This window comes from Canis lupus, chromosome 8 (genome assembly GCF_048164855.1).
Source record: "Canis lupus baileyi chromosome 8, mCanLup2.hap1, whole genome shotgun sequence".
Taxonomy (NCBI): Eukaryota; Metazoa; Chordata; class Mammalia; order Carnivora; family Canidae; genus Canis; species Canis lupus.
Genome location: NC_132845.1, coordinates 632652 through 641100, shown reverse-complemented (window position 1 = coordinate 641100; position 8449 = coordinate 632652).

The window sequence follows — 8449 nt, the reverse complement described above, 5'->3', positions numbered from 1 at the left end:
ACGCAGGAATACGGTGAGAGGAAGCTTCAACGTTTTCTCTGGAGGCTGGCCTCTCTTCATTCTTCTTTCAGGCATCCCCTGTTCAGTAGTGAAATATTTATTACGAGCTTTCTCCATGCCACCACTGTACTATGTACTTGGGATGTAGAGATGCATCAACAATTCAACTCAGCCCCTCAAGATTTTCTTCTCCATCTATGGCTGAGAACAGGGAGGTACATGATTATAATACAATATGAGGAAGACAAAAAACAGGATGGGCACCAAGCTCCAAAGGAGAGTGTGCCTCATTAAGGTGAAGGAAAGCTTCTTGGAGGAAAGAATAATTTGAGTTGAATCTTGAAGGTGGCAAATGACTTCCCAGTAGAAGAGAGACATGACAAAAGGCAGAAGTATTCGCAAAGCTCTAGAGACGGGACACCTTACAGGTGCAGGGAAACAAGAATAATCAGACTAGCTCCCTCCTTTCCCACCAACCTCATACCACTAATGATGATGGTGACTTTCTCAGAACTCACTTCAGGCTGGTATGAACTCGTAGGTCCCGTTGGGGGTCTCCCAACCACCACAGAACCACCCCTGTGTTTGAATTACCTCTTTGTACAGCTTTGCTGTTCTGGAGGTTTGTTTTCAAGATGGGTCTGTGGACTGGTTGAAAGTGACCGTCCACCACTGGGAAGGACCTACTGACCCTGGCCTTGCCCTCTGGTAAGCCACAAGGGACAGAATTCAAAGCATCCTGAAGGTTGTCTCACTGTTATGTCTGCCTCCCAGATTCCCAGCAAAGACCAGGAGGCCCCATGGCTGGTGAGTAAGTGCCTAGAACTGGGCTTTCTCTGGGCGTTGGGAAGAAAGGGCCTTTGACCATGTCCTCCAGGGAGTATAATTCAACCTCACGCTGGCAGGAGTCACAAGAGAATAACCATTTTGTTCAACCAGTGTGCCACAAATTCTCCAACTACCAAGGAAAAAGGGAGAAGAAATGTAATTTAAGTTGCTAGAAAGTAGGGCAAAATTTCATTACAACATTTAAAAAGACAACAAAACAAAGCAGACACCTTGCATACACATAATGCAGCACAGCCTATGATTCAGTTGGCTCCTTTGGTCTGCTTCTGCGCCGGGAGCTTCCATGTGCTTTATCATGGACCGTAGAAATGGCAAATATTGATATTAATCTGTTTAGTATTCATTAACTTATCTAGAGAGTTCAAAAAAAAATAATGTTTTAAAGTTTTATTGACTTATACACATCAGAAGATCCACTTTCCCCAAAATTTGCCTCCTATTAAGTGTATAACTCAATGATTTTCAGTAAAAGTAAATTTAGAGTTATCACCACAATCCCATTTTAGAATATTTCCATCACCCCAAAAAGATTCCCTCGTGCCTCTTTGCAGCCAGACCACTTTTCCACTTCCAATCTACTTGACGTCTCTATAGGTTTGCCTTTTCTGGACATTGGATATAAATGGAACCTGTAGCAATGGGCCTTTTGCATCTGGTTTTTCTCAATCAGCATAATGTTTTTGAGGGTCATCCATACTGTAGTCTCAGTAGTTTACACTCTTTTATTGCTGAATAATATTTCATTATACAGACATTACGGACATATCACATTCTACCTATCATAAATATTTTAGTTTTGAATTCTATTTTACTTGGTATTATCAGAGCCACGATAACTTATTTATGGTTACTGCTTCCATGATACACATACACAGACACATAGACACATATATACATTCTTTAAATACCGAATTTTTTAAAGTTCTGGATTTATAGAAAAATCACAAAGGTTGTAAGTCCAGAGTTTCCACATAACTCACGTTAATCTCCCCCTACTATTAACATCTTATATTAGTGCGGTACATTTGTTAAAAATTAATAAGCCAATATTGATACGCTATTATTAATTACAGACCATTCTTTAATCAGATTTCCTCAGTTTTTCCATAATATCCTTTTCCCAATGCCAGATCTCATCCAGGATGCCGCATCACATTTGCTCATCATGCCCTCTTAGTCTCCCCTTGACCACAGTGATTTCTCACACTTGTCTTGTTTTTGATGACTTTGACGTATCTGAGGAGTACTAGTCAGGTACTTTGTGTAAGGAATGTTTTATGTATACATATAGAGATACATATATCTATATGTAATAACTATATGTATATATAGTTATTTTATATATACATATATAACTATGTATGTATATACATATATACATATATAACTATATATGTATATATAGTTACATATAAAATATGTATATTTTATATGTAAAACTGTAGTCTATATAGTTATTTTCTGGCATTATTTCTTTTTCTTAAGGTATCATTTATTCACTTAAGAGAGAGAGTGCAAGTGAGCCAGAGCAGGGGGAGGGGCAGAGAGAGGCAGAAGCAGAGTCTCCCCTGAACAGGGCGCCTAAAGCAGACTGGATCCCAGGACCCCGAGATCATGGCCTAAACCCAAGGCAGCCACTTAACCCTTGGGCCACCCAGGTGCCCTCTGGCATTATTTCTTAAATATATTTTCTTCCCCTCTTTCTCCTCTACGTCTGGAACACTTAACGTTGGATCACTTGTTGGTGTTCCTTGGGTCTCTGAGACTGTGTTCATTTTTCTTTCTGCAATTTCTCATAATCCTTGATGTATCTTCAATTTCATGGATTCATTTAATAATGCCAGCTGAAATTTGGAATTGAGTGAATTTTTCATTCCAATTACTATACTTTTCAATTCCAGAATTTCTGTTCGATTTTTAAAATCATGTTTATTTATTAACATTCTCTACTTGATGAATAATTGTTATATTTTACTTTACGTTTTAAGATATTGGTTCCTTTAGTTAAATATGTTCCTAATCATTGCTTTCAAGTCTTCCTCAGCCAAGTGCAATATATGGCCCCCTCGGAGAAAGTTTCTATTGATTGCTTTTGTAGGAGAAGCAGAGACTTTACCTTGGCTCTCTTAGAGTCTCCAGCTGGGCCTGAGAATTAAATTGCTATAACACATATTACCAGGAGAAATACAAATTTATTTAAAATTAGTTTTACATGACTTGGAAGACTTCACAGGGAAATGAAAATCCAAAGAAAAGTGGCAAAACCTAAATGCTTACCTATTGCATTGAACAAAGGGTGGCAACTGCAGAAAAGCAGCTAAAATAAATGAGGAGAACAAAGGAATATGAAGAGTTAATTTAACAAGGTTAGTTTATACAGAATCCTCTTGGCTTCAACCGCCAGTTCTGGTGATTAGGATGGTTCTTTCCTCCTGGCATAGGCAGGGCAGCTCTCCCATAGTAACTTTAACTTCTGCTCTCAGAAGGAAAAGGGGGGAATTCGAGTGCCCTTCCTGCACTTGCTGTTTTTTAAGCGCTTTCAATTCAAAATAATCAATATGCAGCTGAGTAGGCATAGGGCAACCCAACATGATTTCCTAAAAGGGGATCAACTGTGTCCCCTCTTTGGACTATTCCACATTTTTATAAGGACAAAAAAGAATGTTTAAGTCCATCTTCTTGCAGACTTTCCCTAAAGTCTCTTTTATGTCTTGGTTTTTATGTTCCATTTGCCCCACTGATTGTGGATGGTACAAGGCATGGAATTTTAATGAGTACCTCAGAAGTTTTGCAAGCAAATGGTTTCTTTCTGATGTCAGATGAGTCCCGTGGTCTGATTTAACCCACAGCATGCCCAAACAAGGAATAATCCCAGCTATTAATTTCTTTACCCCTGTTGCAGCATCAGCACAGCTGGTTGGATAGCATTCAGTCCACCCACTGAACGACAGATGAGTATCATGCAGTAGGAACAGCCAAAAGCTAGAGGCCCGCCTATAAAATCCATTTGGGAGTACTGCAAGGGGCAATGTGGGCCTAGGAAGAGTTCTTCAGGCATGTTGGTTTCTTCTAAACTTTTGGTGAAGTTTACGAGTAGTACACCGGGAAATAATTTGGTCAGAAATGTTGATGCCAGAGCAGAACCAATTGTCTTTTAATTCCATGACTATCCCCCAGGTACACCTATGTCCTACATGATGGGAGATAAGAGCAAATCTAAAGATCAAAAGAAAGGGGACCGCACAAGTCCATTTAGCCCAGTGTATAATCTGTCTAACTGTTGGGCACCCTTTTGTATTCATCTTCATTCAGCCTTTCTCAGATTTGGGAACATGTGATCATCAATAATATCAGTCAGAGACAAGGCAAGTTCATAAATTGGGTGGTGAAGAGATAGGGGGTCTGTGTCAGGCTGCATGTGTGGCAGCTTTGGCAGCCCTAGCACTCCCTGGAGATGCGGCATCCATCTCCTTGGTACAGGCTGAACAATGGGCCGTTTTAGGAGGGAGGCAAATAGCCTGTAATAGGACCAATTACATGCCCACTGGCAACAGGAGCACAAACAGAGGCTTACCGTCTGTGAGCTTTCCAGATCGGGCCAATAGCACAGCTGACTCAAAGAGCATGTCTGCTTCAGACTCTCTCTCCCTCCATCTCCCTCCTGCTCACTCTCTGTCAAATAAATTGAATTCAAAAGAAAAAAAAAAGAATGAAAGAAAGTATGTCTGGAGTCAGGGTAAATAGAGGCAGTTTTTCCTCTCATCAGTGTGCAAGCTCCAGTACGGCCTGTAAGGTTAGCAGGCCAGGCTGATCTTACGGTAGGCAGCGTTCCTCGTGCTTCACGTGGGGAAACTAAGGCAGAGCCGCCTGTCAGGTTTCCCCAGAAATGTCATTTACAAGAGTCATTGCAAAATGGAAGTAAGGCTCGGTTGTCTCAAGGGGTATCTGAGAAGTTTTCTGGTGGCTTCGGGACCAGTTCTAGAGCTGCGAGGCATCCACACGGGATCAGCAGGGAGCCGTAGTAGAATTGCCAGACTTCGAGTGTTTCAGCGCTGTACGATGATGGAAGGCCCGCTGGTAGGCTTGTTCGTAGGCAGTCGGCAGCCCTGCAGGGAGATGCTGTCTCATGTGCTTGTAAGAGAGCAGACCCAGTATGGGGAGCATAGAGGCGAACGGAGGAGCCTAAGGTGAGAGTACGGGCCTCGACAGTGAGGGCGGCTGCCACGGCCAGCGCAGCCACCACACAGACACAGGACCATGCCTGCTGCTACAGGGCCCTATTGGTATGGGAAATATGCTTTGGGACATATCCGAGAGGTAAAAGGTTGTCCTGCAGAAGTCCCATTATTTTCATGGCAATACAGGTGAAAAGGTTTGTCAAAATGAGGCAAGTTGAAGCTGGGGGTGTGATTATGTTAATTTCTGGGCTTCGAGGGAAGTTGATGCCTCTGGGAGCCAGGAAATGGGCTCTGAGTAATGGAGGGGGAGCCTCAAGGGGGGGTAGCAAAAGCAATGAGGTTAAGAATCCACTGATGGCAATGGCCGGCTGCCCCTAGAAGTGTACATAGGTGCTTTTCTGCTTCAGGGAGAGAGATGGACGAAATGGACTCAAGGCATTTTGGAGGGAGCTCCTGAGTGCCCAGAGGTATCTCAGTTCCTCATAGGTTACAGTTGTTCATACCCAGTGAAGTTTAGACTCAGGGAGGCCTTATCGCTGCTTTCAGTGAGTGCCTTTAGGGGAATGAGGGCGTCTTTAAGAGGACTCTGCAGGTTAGCTGCGGAGCAAGAGGTCATCAATGTACTGAACAGCGTAGAACTTCAGGTAAAGGCTACGGAATCTAAGCTGGCTTTAAGGATGTGGAAAGATACTGAGGGAGACTCAAAATATCCCCTAGGAACAGGAGTCTCCATGCCAATTGTCTCCCTCGAAAAGTAAATGCAAAGAGAGATTGCGAGTGAGAATGCAATAGGATTGAAAAGAAAGCTTAGCAGACATGGATGACCTAAACCGGCTGCGTCAGCCGGAACGGAGGTAAGAACGGCGGCTGGATTAGAAGCTCCGGGGCCGAGGAATTACAGAGGAGTTTGCACTCTTAGATCCTGTACAAGTCTATAGATTTCATTCCCATTGGAATAAAATGCACCACTACCCCCCCGTGTTTTTACTGGCACGATTAGGGTGTTACAGGGTAAAGAAGGAAAGATACGAACTCCCTGCCTTCAAAAAGAGTCTGTTATATGTTCAACTCCTAACCCTGCGTCTCCCATATGGGATATTGGGAGGCCGATAGAGCAAGTTCGTTCTTTCTCTAGGTAAATGCACTCAGGCTCTGCGCTCACTCGGTGCAATCCAACCTCATTTGCATGTGAGGCCCAAAGGGTAGTTGGGAGACGTTTTAAGGTGGGACTCTCTTCAGAGGATTTGAAGTTGAGATGGGTTTTCATTTAGGAAAGGAGCAAGCTTGAGGCTTAGTCTGAGGGCAGAGAAATGAAAAATCCTCTCCTACTGCATTGTGTGGTGGCAGTAAAGTCTATACCAACGGCGCCCGGGGGGCTCAGTAGGTGACGCGTCCACCGTCAGCTCAGGTCGTGCCCCTGGGACCTGGGGTGGAGCCCTGCATTGGGCTCCCTGCTCAGTGAGGAGCCTGCTTCTCCCTTGGCCGCTCCCCCTGCTTGTGCTCTCTCTCTCCCTCTCTCTCTCTCTCTCAAATAAATAAAATCTTAAAATAAATAGAGTTACATACTGGTGAGGATTCAGAAATAAGACAGGCGTGAGGGGTGTTAAGAGACACTAAGACTATTGGGGTGGCCTGAGGCATGGGTAACGGGATACACAGTCCAGAGACTCCAGCAGCTTGAACAGAACCAGAGGCGACAGCGAGAATCCTGCACGAATGGTTCAGAGGGTCGCACGGGTGTCAGGGAAGAAGTCCCCGTTCCAGGGGATCCCCCGGGGGCTCAATGGTTGAGCGCCTGCCTTCGGCCCAGGGCGTGATCCTGGGGTCCCAGGATCGAGTCCCGCGTCGGGCTCTCCGCAGGGAGCCTGCTTCTCCCTCTGCCTGTGTCTCTGCCTCTCTCTCTGGGTCTCTCATGAATAAATAAATAAAATATTAAAAAAAAATGAAGTCCAAGTTCCAATCCTCTATTTTCAGTTTGATGGCGGGTGGCTCTTACTTGTGACAAGGCTCATGCCCTGGGTTCTGGGGTGTGACTGAGGATGGGCTGATCCTATCAATGGACGGGGTATCGTCCTACAGGACCTTCGGAGGGTGCTGGTGCTTAGGGAAATTGTTTGAAGCCCCTTTCATTTCCGTGCAGGATAATTGCTCTTCCAAGGCCCCAGTTTTTTGTTTTTGTTTTTTTGTTTTTTTTACAATATCTGCAAAAGTCCAGAGGCAAACAGGGAAGGCTCTGTGATTGGTGAGAAAAATATGTGGACTCTGAGTTGCTCTTAAAATCCTCATTTTTGTTCTTGTAAAGGCTCGACACGCACAGCAAGGGATGCTGAGCGTAATTTCTTTTTGTCTTGTTTTCCTGCAAGCTATTTTCAAAGAGTTGTGTGGCTATCTCAGTAATAATACTGAGGCACTGAGCTGCCTGGCCAGAGATACTATTTTGGGTTTGTCTCTGGGATAAATCAGAGAGATGAAGGCAGAAATGAAAAGATTTCTGTATCCTGGGGCTCCCGGGTCTAGTGTAATATTGGTGTGAAGTGTTCCACGAAGGTCTTAGGATGTTCCCCCTCCTTCTGATGTATGATTTAGCCTTTAAACCAATTACCTTGGAGGTAAAGGCCCCTATTATCCCCTCGACCGGGCCCTGAATACTGGTCTAACTGAATCATTTGCAGGAGCGTCTGGGGGAAGTTCTGGCCCCCTCTGATGGGGGGATTTTCCTCCTGAGGCCATTACGGCTGTCTGATAACTTCCATGTAACTGTGGGTGCAAAGAACATCCCTGAAGAGCCAGTCACGTTCCCTAGGAGTGGAGCTGTGAAAAGCCACTAATCTTCCTCACTCGTCTCTAAATTAAAGAGCGTCTTCTGGAAGTAGAAGCAAAAGCGCTTTTATTGGAGTTTGAAAGACCTGCTGCTCTCTCGGTCGGTGAGCTCCCTGCGATGGGGTCCAGGATGCACCCACAGGGCTGGGCTCTCAGGGCAAGGCCTAGCGTTGACCGAGCTCGACTGCTGAGCCCCTGGAAGTGGGAGGAGGCATAAAATAGGGCCGGTGCATGTCCTGGCTGTCCGCGTTGACCCAACAACCTGTGTGTTCCAGGCCTGGAGACCAGGCCACAGGCCACAGTGCTTCCTGTAAACCGTAAAGCGAGCAGCTAGGTGTTTATGAGATTTTTTGAGGGAGGAGTTTTGAGGGTTAATGGAATTTGCTAAGAGATCAGGTCAGATTTTAAGAAGGGGAGTTTGAAGGAGGGGCTCAGAGATTCAACAGATCATCTGCAGGTTCAGGGACAAGAAGGCAGGAACACAGGGCGTTTAGGTGGGTGGAGAAGGAAGATTTATTGTGGGTACGGATTTTAACTTTTAAAAAAAAAATTTTTGAGAGAGAGAGAGAGAGAGAACCCCAAGCAGGCTCCTCCTTGTTAGG